General features: G+C 44.6%; 1 protein-coding gene across 2 annotated transcripts in view; it reads right to left on the bottom strand.

Moving 5' to 3' along the window:
- Positions 1-16,441, bottom strand: part of RERE (arginine-glutamic acid dipeptide repeats) — a 466,804-nt gene that overhangs the window by 306,096 nt on the left and 144,267 nt on the right. The window lies entirely within an intron of this gene.

The raw sequence follows: 16,441 nt of genomic DNA, 5'->3' as shown, positions 1-16,441 counted from the left end.
ATACATCCAGTGACAACTGTGCAGCAGCATTTCACAAGGGTACATTTCTGACCTGCTAATGCACTGTTCTCTTTCGTTCTCTGATTCCTAGCCATTCAATAGCTTAAGGGGCTATGCTTGCTCCTTAGCAGTTCCTAGGGATAGAACATTTACCAAAGCTTTCAACTCATATCACCTATGCCCTCAAAGAAGTCAGTGCTCTAACTCTTTCACTCAAGGTACCTTCTCTATTAGCAAGATCTGGGGAAACCTAAATTTACCTGCAATAAGTCAACAGTTATTTCCCAGAGTACATAAGAACCCAGAAAGGGAGGATCACACATTCTAAATGGCAAAAGTACAGTTTAAGGTCCTGTCTTGTTCTCTGACACTCGCTCAGAGATACTTTACATTTCACAAACACTAGCAAAGTTGGGACAGAATATTCTGTCACCACACATAGTACCTCCCTACAGGCTTATCAGAAGCAGCAGCAACCAAAAATCACGCCTTTCCGAGCTTGTGATAAAGAAAGCTCACTATCTTGCTTGAGTAACATAAATCTATCTAGACAGTCATGCCTATGGAAATAAAAAAAAAAAAAAAAAAAATCCAAATTACAGCATTCCTGCTCTCCAGCAAGGAGGACTCCACCCTCTCCCCCTAAGTAGCATGTGTCTGAGAGAAGTCTGCCTTATCTGCTCAGCACTCTTGCCTTTTGGCAACGTCAACTACACTAAATAATCATTACATCCAGCTAGCAACCAAGCGCTTGAAAAAGCAAGTGTTAGCGTCTAATGCTCAGAGCAAATACTCTTGATTTTGGACCTTCTGGGGTAAGCCACAAGTGTTTGTCCAGAATCTTACAGCATGTCTTAAGCATGCTAGGGTGCAGTTTGGCAGGAATAAACAATACAGCACCTTCCAAGGACATACATGGATATTATTCTTACTCAGTGTTTCCATCATCTAAGCAAGGGAAAGACACTTAAAAACAAAACAGGTACAACCCAAAGTGTTTTGGAGGCAGCTCCTTACCAAGTGGAGTGGCGATGACATCCATTTTTAAAAACTAACAAGGATGGGGGAAAATCACTATTGGGCACTGGGGGAGTTTAAAAAAATAGAAGACAGAGACTATTAGCTCGTGCTTAGCATTTCAGTAAGTGGCATTATTTCCTGCAAGTCAATGTAAGGAGGCTAGTGTGCTCTGCCCCTCAGGTATCAAAGGCTTCAAACCACTCTGTCCAGTAAAGGTCTATAACTCTGAGGAAGCCCAAAACTTATATAGAGGGCATCAGAACTAAACTACAATGGTGCACTGAGAATACCCTTCCTTTCAGATATTTTAACCAAGTGGATGGTAGAAAGACGCCTCATTTAGACCATACTCTTCCTTGTAACAAACAGATGGCTTTGTCTAGGTAATACTTCAGCACAATTCTCATGATCAACAACCGCAAAGAGAAACAAGTCTGGAGTATTACCTGCAAATCAGTAAGTTTATGCCATGTGTTCCTTTATACGTTTCTGCTAATGCTAAAGAAGACTGGCATCTCTCCATTATCCATGTCTCCAGTGGTTTACAACTTGAGTTCATACCTTGCATAGCTCAAAGACGACTTACTAATAATACTGCCTCCCTGAGGTCAACTGTCCAACACCACTTGGAAACCTGGAGGATAAAGATAATGCTGAAAGATACTATTCTGCCCATAGAAGCAGTTTACCCACTTTGTTACAGAAGCCTCTGTTCCTACTACTGCACTGCATCTGATGTATGTAACTACTGGTACTACAGGAACGAATCGTTAAATCCATATAATCTTTGTAGATCCTTTTAGATGCTTATGGAAAGCTAGTGCAAACAGCCTCAGAGGGGTAGCCATGTTAGTACATAGCTCCACAAAAAATAAGCAGCCTTATAGCACCTTAAAGGACTAAAATGTACTTTCATTCTTCAGATTTTCAGATCTTACCCACATATGATTTATAGGAAAGTGTTTCTCTGTGGTTCCAACTCTTTTTTCCTGCCTTTTGGTCCAACTATATTTATGCACTCCTGCAGTGAGTATATTCCACCCACTAACAACAAAAACCCTTGGGTGTCAAACTCTAAGCTTTAGGAAGAATAAATGTACCCCTGACCATCAGTTGTGTGGTGGTGAGGGGGGGAAATCTATAAATGTTATATTTTTATTATTTCATTCATCAAGACAGATACACAAAAATGTCCACGGAAATAGACAGGTTCCCTCAACAGAATCCAAAAAAATACCCATGTGTCCTGGGACATGGACAAAAGTCTTCTTGTTCTAGGGAGGTACATTTGATGAAGAAGCTTCCACAGTCTGATGGGTCAGGAATTCTAATCCTTCTCTACCCAGCACTAAATACATTCAAAGCTAGTTTGTTGGGATGCCCAAAGAAAGTTAATTTTCAATGTAATGAACCAGCTGCAAATCCATAAGAATGATCTCACTATTTTTTAATGTCCCTTAAGTTTTCTTTTATGTCTCTACCCTCCGGAAAGATGCTGATAAACCACAGCTCCTCCAACTTTTTCCACAGTGACCTTAACCTTGAGGAGCAGTCTCTGAACTTTTAAGGGTCATGCCCTACACTGCCCCCAGAGTCAGAAGTGGGGCTGCAGCTTGGGGTGGGTGGGTGGAACATGAAAAAAAGTGAGGGGGTGCAGCTGGGAGTGGGTATGAGATTGGGACTAGAGCCACAGCCAGCAACTGAGGGTAGGGGATGATGTGGGGCCAGGAGCAGAGTTATGTTGAGGCTGGAAAATGGGCCAGCTGTGGGGCAAGGAGCTAAGGACATGACTGCAGGCTAGCCTGGGCACCACTGTGCTCCCAGACATGCCTCCACAGCCTCCGAGAGAGGCACGCCCCACAGTTTTCAGACCACTGAGCTAGAGGGAGGAGGTCATTCCCATCAACTCCTTATTCTCAATCTCATGGCCCCACTCATTTGTAATCAAATTCCCACACCTCCATCCTTCTGTGATCATGCATTTCCATGCCTTTCATCAAGTATGTATTGTGATGGGGTTCAGGGGTCCCCCTGCACTGCACCCTGTCCGCTGGCAGGAGTGACTCTCACTCAGCAGGTACAACAGGAAGTTTATTAAGCAACAGATGCCCAGTTTCTCACAGAAGCGTCAGTACAGCAGTCAGACAGTCCTTCCAACCCGTCCTGGGGAGAAGACCCCGAGGGGTGCCCCTCTGTGGTGTAGCTTTCCCCCTCCTCAGGCTGGCTACCTTCCAGCTCTCTCTTCCCCTAGCCTCTAACTGCCCCCGATTCAAAAACCCGCTTGGCTCCTCCCTCCTCTTTGTTCAGGGCAGAGGTGTTACCTGCCAGTTGTAGCCCCAGGGTCATCCTCAGCCACTGGGAGCTATTCTGCTTGTCTCTCACATCCAGCCTGAGTCTCGCATTTGCACTCCCCCCACTCCATCACATGTATGTACACTGCTTACATAGAAAAGTTTAAATAATACATAACCAGCCTAACACTACAGCTGAAAGCATAAAGAGGAGAGTCAACAACAGGTGACTAGGCAGTTCTCTGCTGACCAGAGATTATAAAAACACTGATGTAAATAAAGGCAGAAAAATAAGCAATCCCTTCACAGGATTCACTGAAGTCAAAAGGAGCACAGCCAGTTAACGCAACCACTCAGAATTAGAGATCTCAATCTCAGGCCTTGCCTACATTACCATAAATCTAAATTACACTACTCCAGAGACATCATTCACACAGCTTAAGGCAACATACTATGATGTCTACACCATGCTGCATTGACAGGAGACATTCTCCCAGAATTTCGGCCAATCACAGCAGCAGTTTGAAGCCCCCAAGCAGCTCTACTCAAGCCACTGCTGCTGCTCATTTCCCCAGGTGTACAGCAGTGAGCAACAGCACAGCCCAGAGCCGCTTCCTGCTCTCTCCACCACCCGCACAGAGCCCTCAAGGCTCAGGGTTCTGCACACCCACTCCTGCTGTGGGCCACATGTCATGGAGGCGAGTCCCAAGCCTCAGGATGCAGATCCAGACCACAGACCAGGGATTTCCCATGCCAGTCTAAGAGTATTACTGAAGAGAAGTGGCACAGCGATTTGGATGAGATGATGCTTTCTTATTAGAACAGACTATCGTGCCTAAAAGGCCAATGTACAACTTCAGCGACTGCACTTTTAACTTCATGCTCTCATTTTTTCAGCTGTCTAATCTTAGAATTATTTCCTCACAGTGAATTGAAGCAGTATCCATAGTCTTGAGATAAAAAGCACCTTGCATTACTCAATGGTCCCTTGCAAGGCGAGAGGTAGGGAGTGATTGTTAATTTAAATTTAAAAAAAAAAAAAAAAGAAAAAAAGCCTGGAGAAAAGCTAGCATATCCTTACACTCAAAACTACTATACTCAGCATGATTTAATGTTTGCAACACTTACATTGTTATTATAGTATCTAGTTCTCTTCAAGATAAAGATTTTACATAGTAGTAGCTAGGCCCTATTTACACTAGGGACAGAAAACTTAAGGCTAGCAAGTTTAACTGCTAATTATAGGACATCAAATTGGCAGTGCATCAGGCTTACAAGCATGTATCAACAGTATTGTCCAAATTTGAATGCAGCAGTGTGCATTTAACTTTTAACAACTGGAAAAGTCCTAGTGCCTCAACTGTTGATCTGAAATGCGGAAGACTCTAGGTGTTTCTCAACATGCGGATGTCCAACTTTATAGACAGCCAGGTGGTAGAAGGACTGACTACTCCAATAGCAAACATGATTTGAGGAGGTGGTCTGCACAGAAGATTACAGCTTACAATGGCTTTACAGTTTGCCAGTCATGTAATCAGGGCTGCAACTATCTTAAACAAGATATACCCACACAGCTCGAAACCATGTGTTCATCATGCCGTGTGTGGATATGAACAGTATGTGAAGTCAATCCTGTTAGAATCTGGGTAGAAAGCTCTATTATAGATGGACTCAGCACGCTAAATGGAAGGAAACAATGCAAATCATCTGACTGGGTACAGCGGGTGAAAAGAATTAATTTACCTTCCCAATCAAGCTAACTTTTACTATCATTACCCCATGCTGAAAGAGCCCTGTAAGTAAATATGGATGCACACTGTGTAATAAATCAATTTGTCACCATGACAAATTCATTTGGACAAAAGCAGGGTAATAGCTGCCAGACAAAAAAAAATAACCTCCATTAAAAAAAGGGGAAGAACACCATAGGCCAGCCAAGTATACATGATATGGGCCTGTGTGACTTCAAATAAAAATATATGAACTAAGCTAAATATTCTGACCCATGGTATAGATGTGCATGTTGAAAACACTATGCAACATTAACTAGGGATGTAGTTATTTATAGTCTCAAAATAAAATATTGCGTCTTGTATTGATCTAATATTTCTTCAAAAAGGATTCCAAGCAGCTCCATTATTAGCTATTTATGCCCAACACCAGGGAAATGCAGCCACTTCGGGAGAGAGAGGAACTTAAGAAAATAAGGATCATCCTGAGTCAAGACCAATGATCCCTTCTACCCCAGTATAAGGTCTTTCAACAGTGACCAATGCCAGATGCTTCAGAAGGAGTGAACAGAACAGGGCACTTCAATCAATCTATGCCATGTCATCTAGTCCCAACTTCTAGCAATCAGATATCCAGAGAGAGAGAGAACAGGGTTGCATCCCTGACCATTTTGTCTAATAGCCAAAGCCAGACCTGTCCTCCTCGAATTTATCTAGTTCTTTTCTGAACCCAGTTATATTTCTGGCCTTTACAATATCCCAAGGCAACAAGTTCCACAACCTGACAGTGTGTTGTGTGAAGTACTACATGTTTGTTTTAAACCTGATCCTATTAAATTTCTGTGGGTGATCCACTGTTTGTATGTTATGTGAAAGAGCAAAAACCACTTCCCTATTCCCACTTTCTGATTTTACAGATCTACCATACCTCCACTCTGTCACCTCTAAGATAAAAATTGTCCCAATCTTTTTATTCCACACCCCAATCATTTTTGTTTCCCTTCTCTGTACTTTATCCAGTTGGAAAAGATCTTTGAGATAGAGCAACAAGAAATGCATGCAGTATTCAAGATGTGGGCATGCCCCAGATGTATACAGTGTACACTGCGGTATCTATCCCTTTCCAAATGTTTCCTAGCACTGTTAGCTTTTTTGACTATAAGATCTTTCTTGAGCAGTAATAGCTAATTTAGATCCCCACCATTTAGTAAGTATAGTTGGAATTATGTTTTCCAGTGTGCATTTCTTTGCATTTACCAACATTTACCTGCCATTTTGTTGTCTCTTCAGCCACTTTTGTGAGATCCTCTGTATTGTTGCCATCTACTGTGAACTTTACTAAGTAATTTAGTAGTCTGTTAACTTTGCCACCTCACTGTTTTCTCTCTCTTCCTGCTCATTCACTAACATTTTGAATTGTACTTGACAGATCCTCAGGGAACCCCACTTTTTACTTCTCTTCCAAAACAAAGAAAATCAATTGGTAGACAATAGTTGCTGCACATCTGTAAGTTTAATTTGGATGGGACTTTAGCTATTGACACAGAGAAACTTCTATTCACATGGAAAGAAATTATGAGATCTTTTACACCTATACAGATAAGCAAACTCCTCAGTTTAAGAGAAAATAAAATAAAATAAAATACATTGTTTTTCTTATTAGCAACCAACAGAGGGTTGAAGTTATGAGTTAAATTAGGCTATTTGTATTGCAAACACCTTTAAATTACAGCTTCCTGGACTTTGCTGTGTAAATTTCACCAATTTAGACTCTCGAACTCCTTTACAACAGTGTAATTTGCACCACCAGCTGAACTGGCTCTGTGCTCGTCCTACTACATCTTAACTCTGAAGCAAATCAGCAGCTAGAGAATAAAACCTTAATTTGTGCTTAAACTTCCTTAAAACCAAACAGTAATCACTGGAAACATACCATTTAAACAAGAATCCAGTTAAGACATTATTTATAATATCATGCAGACAGTTAATCAGCTTTTAACATGGTTGCAAAGCTCATGGTATCTTGTAGTGTTGTAATTTTTCACCGCTAACCATGAATGTCTTTGCAGCAGACAGATTCAGGGCAAACGGCAAGAAAGCAAAAAACCAAATTTCAAACCTGGAATCTTCAACTGCGTTAGTTACCAAACAGAGTTTAGTTCAGGTAAACTTACTGAAGTTACTTTAATTCATATTATGTTACTGAATTTATAAAGGTGGAATCTTCTTGCCTAATGCTACTATTTTGCACTGGTTTGTGTGAAATGAAATACCTGACAAACCCCCTTGAGTAGAATCCATTTTACAGATTGAGAAAATGGGCATGGGGGGGTTAGCAATTTGACCAAGAACCACACACTGGAGTGAGTACCTCAGCTGGGAACAGAAATTGGGCACCTAGCTCTCAATTTTTTTTTACAACATCGCCCTCCTAAAATAATGTTCAGTTAAGTATTTTCTATTTGTAGAAACAGATCATTCTCTCACATTGTCAATCATGGTGCTGTCACGTGCCTCATAGGGCATGACTGATGGTCAGGTCAGCCCACATTTAGAGTTCTTACGAGGCAGGAGTTCTCTGATGTTTTTCAATGTCTATGCCATGTTTGAAAGTTTTTCCCACATTCAGTACATAAATAATATTCTTCCCCACTGTGTGATCCCTGGTGGATAGGAAGGACGAAGCTCTAACTGCATTTTTTGCCACATTTAGTATATAAATAAGGTCTCTCTTCCGGTGAATGAAGCATGTGCAATCACTGAAGCTTACCTTTCTTTCATAGGCAAGAGACCTTATAAATGCTATCTTTATTCTTTGGTGGACACTGAGGTGTGAGCTCAGAATGAAACTTTTCCCATACCCACTACAGTCCTAGGGCTCTTCAGCCATGTAGGTCCTCCCATGCTAGATAGCCCTTTTTTGAAAGCCAGATTCACTGAAATGAACTAAAAGTCATCTTGCTCTAGAACGGGATACAGTTGTTGCTGTAGTCTTTTCAATGGCTGTCACTTGCCATTAGAGAGGCAGCTCTAAGCGGCAATTGTTTAATGCTGGGGTGTTCAATATGCTTTCCATTCATCACATATAGCAAACTGGACACCACAGAGTGGTGAAATGCGGCTTCTTAGAGCCGCACACAGAATGCCCTCTACCCGCTCCCTGCACGCACCCCACCACTTGGTGGGACAAGTGTGTGGTGGCAGCAGCAGCTGTGGCTCAGCTCCAGCAATGGTTGTAGTGAATTGCCAGCAGTTTGCATGACTGGGGAGGGGGAAGGGTGGTGGGGTTGTGGTAATTCTTAAATTGCTATTGGACAGCAGTGGCTTAATGTTTCACAGCAATTATTTCTAAGTTATATGTAAAACAAAAAAGTAAATGTGTAGAGAGGCATAGAATCTTACATTTTTCAGTCTTAAGATTTGACAAGTCTCATTCTTAATGCAGTATACACAGTACTGAACCTATGACACTGAGGTTATGTCTACACTAGATTAAGTCAATCGCATATGTGCAATTCTAGCTCTGCTAAAATCCATCCATCTGCACTCAGATAACTTGTCTGTCTGTACAGAGGAAGGTTGATGGGACAGTTTCTCCTGTTGACCTCCCTTACTCCTCGCAACTGAGGAGTGAAGGGATTGACTGCAACCCCTAAAGAAAGGTTACTCACCGTAGTAACGGTGGTTCTTCGAGATGTGTCCCCGTGGGTGCTCCACATTAGGTGTCGGGCTCGCCCGGCGCCGCAGATCGGATCTTCCAAGCAGTTTCTGCCGGACCGCGCATGCGCCGGTGCGCGCCGCTCCCCCGCGCGCTCCCGGCCATGTGCGCGATCCGGTCCCCGCCAGTTCCTTGACCAACCGCCTCGGATGCTCCTGCAAAACACTAAACAGAGATCCGGAGCGGGGAGGATGGGCGGGTAGTGGAGCACCCACGGGGACACATCTCGAAGAACCACCGTTACTACGGTGAGTAACCTTTCTTTCTTCTTCGAGTGTCCCCGTGGGTGCTCCACATTAGGTGACTACCCAGCAGTAACCCAAGATAGGAGGTGGGTAATCGGATTATGTGCAGCTTGTCCCCGAGAGGACCGCTGCCAAGAGACGGGTATCCTCTTGGAATACCCTGTGAAGGGCGTAATGTTTGGCGAAGGTGTCACAGGATGACCAGGTCGCCACTCTGCAAATGTCTTTTAGCGCAACGCCCTTGAAAAAAGACTGTTGATGCTGCCACCGCCCTAGTGGAATGAGCCCTGGGCGTGGCCAGTAAAGGAGTCTTTTTGAGTTTGTAGCACATTTTTATGCAAGATACGATGTGCTTAGAGATTCTCTGCGAAGAGAGACATTCTCCTTTTGATTTGGGAGCGATAGAGACTAGGAGCCTATCCGTTCTCCGGAAGGACTTGGTCCTGTCCATATAGAAAGCTAGCGCCTGCTCACGTCCAGGAGGTGTAGGCGCACCTCTTTGTTAGAGTTATGAGGCTTTGGATAAACAAGGGTAAACAATAGGTTCGTTAGTATGAAACTCAGAAAGAAACTTTAGGAACAAAGGCTGGATGCAGCCGTATGGTTACCGCCTCCTTGGAAAAACAGCGCAGGGCGGCGTTGCCATAACTGCCTCAAGCTCGCTCACCCTGCGAGCTGACGTGATTGCGAGAAGAAAGGTCGTCTTCATCATAAGGAGGCGGAGGGAAACCGTGGCCAAAGGCTCAAACGGTGGTCCCCTTTTCGCATTAAGCACCAGGTCCGAGTTCCACAGAGGTGGAAGCGGTTTCTGAGGGGGGTATAGGCTTACCAGCCCTTTGAAGAACCTGGTAACCATGGGATGGGCGAACACCGTGTGCCCTTCCTCTTCGTGTCTGAACACCAAAATAGCGGCCAGGTGGACCTGAAACGAGGATAGCGAGAGTCCTCCTCTCTTGAGGTCCAGTAAATACTCTAATATCACAGCCATAGGCACCGAAAGGGGGCTAGCTGTTTGGTAGAACACCATGCCGTAAAGCGAGTCCATTTCTGCTTGAAGGTCTTCCTGGTGGAAGTCCTCCTGCTACTTTCTAGGACTCGCTGCACTTCCTCCGTACATGTGCTCTCTAGGGAGCTGAGCCATGGATTAACCACGTTTGTAGTCGCAGGCTTTGGGGGTGCGGATGCACTATGGACCCCTGGGCTTGCGTGAGCAGATCCCGCGCCACCGGAGGGGACCTCAGTGGCCGGTCCGACATGCGCAGGAATAGGGGGAACCATTGCTGTCGGTCCCACGTTGGGACTATCGGGATCATTCAGGTTCCTTCCCTCCTGGCTTTCTGCAACACTTTGTGGATGAGCACTGTGGGAGGGAAAGCGTAAAGCAGGGGGCCCCTCCATGAGATCGCGAAGGCATCCCTCAGGGACCCCCGTCCCAGTCCTGCCCTGGAGCAGAATCGTGGGCACTTCTTGTTGTGCTGAGTAGCAAACAGGGTCTATCTGGGGAAAAACCCCACGCGTGGAAAAATCGGTTGCAGCAGATCGGGACGGATCTGCCACTCGTGCGTGAGTGCGAAACGCCTGCTCAGCTGGTCTGCCTTCACATTGCGAGCGCCTGGTAAGTACGAGGCTTTCAAGGTTACATTGTTGGCGATGCAGCAGTTCCACAACCGGACTGCTTCTACACATAAGGCACGGGACCGAGCTCCTCCTTGCCGATTTATATAAAAACATGGTGGAGGTATCGTCTGTACTGATCCCGACTACCTTGCCTTTCAGTTGGTCTCGAAAGTGTCTGCAGGCGTTGAACACTGCTTTGAGCTCCAGTATATTTGTGTGCAGTGACTGCTCCATAGAGGACCACAGCCCTTGCGTCACCTCTTCGCCCATGTGTGCTCCCCACCCTATGAGGGGGGCATCTGTAGTAAGAAAAACCAATACGTGTGGTTGGTGGAAGGGTACCCTTGTTAGCAGGTTCTCTGGGTTTACCCACCATTGCAGGGATTTGCGCACCTCCGTTGTGGGCGACGCCATCCTGTGAACAGTGTGTGCTGCCGGTTTGTATACGCTCGCCAGCCAATGCTGCATGCTGCGCATGTGTAACCTGGCGTTCTGTTGTACGAAACGTTGCTGCTGCCATGTGGCCCAGCGGCTGTAAGCACGTCAGAACCGGCACCATAGGGCTGAAGGTGAAGCCTTGCGCGAGGGAGCCGATGGCCCGAAAGCGAGTCTCTGGTAGATACGCCCTCGCTGTAATAGAATTTATGCGTGCCCCTACGAACTCTATGTCCTGTGTGGGGTCTGTCTTTGATTTTGTCAGATTGATAAGCAGGCCGAGCGAAGAGAACGTGCCTGCTGTGACACATATTATGCGTAGTACCTCCTCCTTTGAGGCCCCTTTGAGTAGGCAGTCATTCAGATACTGGAATATAAATACCCCCTGTCTGTGCAGGTAGGCTGACACCACTGCCAAGGTCTTGGTGAAGACTCTGGGGGCTGAGGAGAGCCCAAACGGTAGGACCTTGTAAGTCGAGGGCTGCGAACCAATCTCCATCGTCTAGTGCCGTAAGGATGGAGGCGTTTGTGATCATCCGAAAACGTTGCTTGCGCAGGTACCGGTGAGGCCTCGAAAATCTAAGATGGACCTCCCCGTGAGGAAGTACCTCGAGTAGAACCCTCTCCCTTGCAGTTGCTCCGGCACTCTTTCCACTGCCCCTACGAGCATGAGATGGTCTACCTCCTGCTTGAGCCTCGCTACATGGGAGGTCTCCTGGAGGTGGGGCCCCGGGTGGAGGTCATGGCGGTGGGAGCAACTGGGAGGGGATGGCGTACCCCGTGGCTATGATCTCCAGCACCCATGTGTCTGCGGTGATCCTTTGCCACTGGTTATAAAATGGTCGGATGATGGCCTTGAGCACTGGTTTCGTGCCCTCTGGAAGCGAGTCCATGAGGGAGGTCAACCTAATGTGGTTGTTGAAATTATGGTTCGCTAGATGCGCTGCGTAATTTGCCATTGGCAACAGTAGCGTGGAGGAGGAGTAGACCTTTCTGCCCAACAGCTCTAGCTTTTTGGCATGTTTGTTTATTCCCCCACGTTGCGACGACTCCGCCACCAAAGAATTTGGTTGTGGGTGGCTGAACAGGAACTCCATGCCCTTCGTGGGCACGAAGTATTTTTTTTTTTTTTTTTTTTTTTTTCGCTCTTTTGTGGACAGCGTTGTTGTTTTTTTTTTTTTACAAAATAACAAACGGCTAGCTTATAGTAGCCTAAGTGCCTGAAAAAACTTTAAGAAAAAACAGATAAAGCCGTTGAATACACTACTTGGCCTTAGCCTAGTTGGATTCCGTCTGCAGCCGACGGCGGTTAAGAGGAACTGGCGGGGACCGGATCGCGCACATGGCCGGGAGCGCGCGGGGGAGCGGCGCGCACCGGCGCATGCGCGGTCCGGCAGAAACTGCTTGGAAGATCCGATCTGCGGCGCCGGGCGAGCCCGACACCTAATGTGGAGCACCCACGGGGACACTCGAAGAAGAAGGGGTCGATTTCACACATCCATTCTAGAAGCACAAAATCGAACCCCGGAATACCTGTGGTAGTGTAGATGTAGCCTGAAAGTCAGAGTGCCCCAAAGGTTATCTTTATGAAGACTCCCTGCTCTTGTTGAAATAGTGATGAAATATTAGTAAATTCTGTTGAAAGCAAAGCTATTACAGAAATGGATATCTCAAACATGTCAAACATGAGATCTGCTGCTGGGAAATAAGTAAATACAAAGAGCCAACTTCTGCATCAGCAAGAAAGACTTAAAATATAAACACCATAAAACCTCAAAGAATTTACAAGTAATTGTTTTTTCAGACTTTTCACCCTACCTTACAGAATAAATCACCAACAGATCCTGGAGTTGATCACACTCATATCCACACAATCACCAGGTTAAACAATTTGTATCAATTTCTCCTGTTTCTACAGAAATTAAGTTTATTGCTCCACTGACACAACATATCATTTGAAAACCAGACAAGTTTCCCCATCATGAGTTCTATGGTTTTCCTTTCGAGTGTGTGTCTGTTTTGCTCTAGCAGCATTACTACAGCACATGGATGGTTTTACAGAGAAGGAGAACAATATAGTGAAGCCCAAAAACAAATTCTGATCATAGGAGAACCACAGATAAATACCACTTTTGGTGAAAGAAAATTGCGATTACTGATGGCATTGAGCATTCAAAAATTCTTTAGTCTGAACATAAGGTTTATGATTCAAAATGATGGCTGCAATCAGAAAAAGACAGTTACGTGTTCCATAACTGCCGCTATTCGAGATGTGTTACTCATGTCCGTTTTGCATGAGGGGTGTATGCTCAGCACATGCAACGGTGCCTGAAGTTTTTCCCCTATCAGTATCCATAGGGGGAACAGCCCTGGCACTCACTGAAGTGTCACTTTTATGGTGCAGTATAAAAGGTGCTGCCAACTTTCCTTACCCTCAGTGTCTTCTTGCCAGAACCCTGACCGTGGAGAAGGAGGGTGGGCCATGGAAGGGACATGAGCAGCACATCTCAAAGGAGTACCCATTACAGAACAATCAACTGTCTTTTCTTCTTTGAAAAATTGCTCATGTTTTTTCACATCAAACATTTGCCAGGGATGAGCTTAAGATGGTGCTTGGTGCTGCCATGAGTGTAGTAGCTACACTTGGTCACCTTTTCAGGTCCCTTCCACTTCTATATTCTATGATTCCACATTAGGGAACTCCAAATATTACCCTCAGAGATGAGTAGACGTTCACAGCTGTGAAGAAGACTGTAATACAGTACTGCTGAACCCAGCATTGTCTCTGGCCTACTGAATGATGGCACAATGAGATGTGAACACGTGAATAGAGGACCACATCACAGGCCTACAGATGTCCTGGACTGGGATGGGCGGGAATGGGCAGGACACTTTATACCATGTCATGAGGACAACACTTCCCTATGGAAATGCTAGGGAGGGCTGGAGCAGGAAGACTTATAGCACCATTGCATAGGTGAGGATGCACAACTAATGTGGAACGGACAATGAGCAATCACTTGCAAAAGAATAATCTGTCACATGGAATTTCATTCTCTCCAAGTCCAACCTACCACATGGAATTTCATTCCCTGAAAGTCCAACTGATAATAGACATAGTCCCCTCCTGCACAGGGAGGAGGAGGAGGGAAGAGGACCGACAGTACCAGTATTAATTGATGATAAGTAAATATTATGTTATTAAGTGCCATTCACTGAAGGATCTCAAAGTGCTCTGTAATGGCTGGTATGCATTCTTTTTAATCTGTCAGGGATACTGCTGTGTAGACACATTAACAGATTTGTCAAATATCAAAAAACAAAACAATGGCAGAGGGGGGACCATATCCTGATCTCTGCAGTCATTGCAATAGTCACAGTTCCTATAAATACTGCTTCCCCAAACACAGGTTATAAGGCTGGCAATAGAGTTCTCATAACAAACAACACAACAGGAGAAGTAATCAGAGGCTGGTCATGGGCACCTGCAACTCTTTCATTTCCCTCCAAGAACAAGTCTTTATACATTGCTGATAGCCAAGAACAGGCTTCTTGATTTTCATTAGTACCACGCTATTGTACCATTTCAGGATGCATCTAAAATTACATTCAAAGCTACCAGAGGTTTAATTTTCCAAGTTGCAGCCTATTTGGGGCAGAAACTGTGTGACCATCTTTGTACAGTGTCCAGGAAAACAGCAAAGGGATTTTGATAGGCTAACTTGAAAATTATGTATGTTGCTAGCCAGAAAGCAGCTAACGCCAGGCATTCATGGCAAGACTGGCATTTGAGGTTTATCCTATTGGCAGGCTAACAAGTCAGGAAAGGAGGCAGCTGACATGAGTAGTGCACTGCTTTGCTACCTTTCCAATATCACAGACTGGCTTGTTACCTTCCTAAACTACGTCCAGGACATCTCAGGGACCAGCACCGAGAGCCAGTGGTCTAGTACATGTTAGTCTGCCCTCAGTGGGAGGTTATCCCTTTAGGAAGAAAATAAAGCAAAGAGTGTTATGAAAGAGAACTATGGGCAGGGGTAGTAATGAAGAATAAGTCCTCTACAATGGGAAACTTACTGGTAGCACTGCTGTGGATTAAAACAAAGCAGCAGAAATGTAGCATTTTAAAAAACTAACAAAATGATTTATTTGGTGATGAGCTTTCGTGGGATGGACCCACTTCATCAGATCAATTTCATTTCCAATACAGACTGACATTTGTAAGTACAGAGGATCAAAAAAAATTGCAATAAAAGCTGACAAATCAAATAGGATTGAAGGAAGGGGGAAGAGAATGTTAATTGTCCTCTCTGAAATAATTATGAGCATCAAAGGAAGGGAAGCCGTCCTTGTAATTCGTAAGGTAATTGATGTTTCTGTTCATACCACATGCTATCATATCAAATTTGAACATGAACTCTAACTCAAAAATCTCACTCTAATCTGTTAAATTATTTTTGTTCCAGAACACACATTTTCAGGTCTTTAACAGAATGGCTCACTCCATTAAAGTGTTCACTGACTGGATTATGTGTATTGAGTTTCTTGATGTCTAATCTGTGTCCATTTATTCTTTGGCAAAGGTTTTATCCACATCTGTCCAATGTACATAGTGTCAGGCACATTATTGGCACATAATAGCATACATAATGTTGCCGGAAGTACACAAGAATGTGCCTTTGATCTCATAACTAACATGGTTAGGTACAGTAATGGTATCCCAAGAATAAATATGTGGACAAAGTTGGCAGCAGGGTTTGTTGAAAGGAAGAGTTCCAGGATTCGTATTACTGTGGTGTAGCCTATGATTGCTGGTGGGAATCTTCCTCAGGTTAGGAGGTTGTCTATAGGAAAGGACAAGCCTGTGACCTACAGTCTTCTGGAGTGTAGCATCCTGATCCAAAATAGGTTACAGATTTTTAATGATGGATTGCAGGGTTTGAGCTGGGGGCTATAGGTGATGACAAAGTGGTGTTCTGTTGTTGATCTTCTTGGGCCTATCTTGAAGTAGCTGGACACCATAATACAAATCACTGGTGGCCACATCAATATCACCCTCTACCAGAAACCCACTGACTGCTAAACTTTCCTACATGCCTCCAGCTTCCATCCAGCTCATACCACACGATCCATCGTTTACAGTCAAGCCCTTAGATACAAGTGCATCTGCTCTGATCCTACTGACAGAGACCAAAAACCACAAGACCTCTACAAAGCATTAATAAAACTGAATTACCCACCAGGAGAAGTTAAAAAACCAAACTGACAGGGCCAGATGAACACCCAGAAGTCAGCTAGTCTTCAAAGTGCTACCTTTCTGCTGCTTTGTTTTTGTTTGCTTGTTTTCGAGCACAGACTAACACAGCTAGCTCTCTGTTACTGTGA

The sequence above is a fragment of the Carettochelys insculpta genome, chromosome 23, assembly GCF_033958435.1.
Source record: "Carettochelys insculpta isolate YL-2023 chromosome 23, ASM3395843v1, whole genome shotgun sequence".
NCBI lineage: Eukaryota > Metazoa > Chordata > Testudines > Carettochelyidae > Carettochelys > Carettochelys insculpta.
The sequence above is the reverse complement of the archived record's forward strand: the minus strand, read 5'-3'. Positions and strand labels throughout refer to the sequence as shown.